Source organism: Tinamus guttatus, unplaced genomic scaffold (genome assembly GCF_059628265.1).
Source record: "Tinamus guttatus ecotype Peru unplaced genomic scaffold, ASM5962826v1 Tinamus_guttatus_pri_ptg000240l, whole genome shotgun sequence".
Lineage (NCBI taxonomy): Eukaryota > Metazoa > Chordata > Aves > Tinamiformes > Tinamidae > Tinamus > Tinamus guttatus.
In genome coordinates, this window is record NW_028288774.1 from 13646549 (window position 1) to 13648059 (window position 1511).

The following is a 1511-nucleotide window of genomic DNA, read 5'->3' on the forward strand; positions in this document are numbered from 1 at the left end:
AGGCCTGACTGCTTTCAGAGCGGTTCCCATTGCAGCAAGGTAACTGCTTGGTACCTGTTGATCACGCAGTAGTTTGTAGCCTTAAGAATGTACCAAAATAGGATCATGTTGCTAAAATTTAGTAATTTTAAGTCTTGTTTTCATAAAGGCAAAGGGACATGTAGCTGAGTTCACTTACCTTGGAAAATGGTGCAAGTGAATCCCTTGAATCCCAGCTGCTATCGTCAGAGAGGCGTTAGCAGATTCCTTTTCCTACCTAACACATGTTGTATGTACATCATAGAGCAACAAGTACAAGCGTTTCCTATATAATTAACATTCTCCTTCATGGGGGGCTATGGACGCTACAGAACAGTAAATCAGTCCCAGTAGGAGAGCAACCATCAACCAAATAACATCAGTCACTACTTTCAATGTAAGAAGCCAAGGCAGACGCATACAAGATTTACTGCATTAATTGCAATATTGAACATTTTCCAGAGAGCTCAGGATACTGCTAAGATATAACAGAGTGCAGCCCCCTCATCTTTCATACGGATGTGAAGCTCACAGGGAACGAGCCTGCCTCCGAATGAGGAACTTCATGAGGCAAGAACCAGGGCCCCAGGGCTGCTTCTGGGAAATTCAAGCAGTGAAGCACTTGGGTAAAGGTAGCCTACCTTGCTGATAGACCCTTGAAAACAAGGACATGAAAAGGAAGGCCGTAAAAGACAAAGACTGTAAAACATGACAAAAACATGACAAAGACTGTAAAACAGCTAAAGAATACAGAAAAAATTAATCTAGTGAACACTTACCACTGTCTGCACTCACACTGTTGGGGGATGTAATGATCATCAAACATTAGAGTACCAAGAAATACCTTCATTGGAGAAATGGTGGCAGCAAAAATGAAAGGACAGATTCTCTGTCACTTATCAGCCACACTTCATTTTTATAGGCATCTACCAATATTATCCGGCCCACAATCACTAAGCAGCAAAACCACGGACTTGGTTACGTTCAGGTCACCAGAAGCCTGGGCTATGCTGTGCTGTAGTCATGCTTGTATTTCAGAAAAGAGAGTTTTATTTGTGTGTGACACCTGGAGGCTGGTGGGGATTTTTGGCTTTTCGTCTAAACATTTCTGTCAGATTTCTACTTTGTCTGCAGACGGAAGAACAGATTCTGTTGCGGCTGGAGGCCACTGCTGGGTAAATTGGAGGACACTGTTGTTGAGGCTGACCTTCCAAGAAAGCAGGAGGAGCTGCTTTATTTTTTAATTCTATGCAGTTTTATATACACCATTCACTCCAAATATCTGATGTTTGCCACACTTGTTATGAGTTTCTCCAGAGAGATGCTGTCTCTTGGCAGCCAAAGATAAAGCTGACGGATACAAATGAGCCGCAGTACCCCAACAGTAATTAACCGTGATGCAATACCCATGCGAAAAAGAGGACTTGAAGAATTAACTGTTGAGTTCTCTTGACGATGCAGCTGCACTTTAAGAGAGAAAGCTCAACCCATCA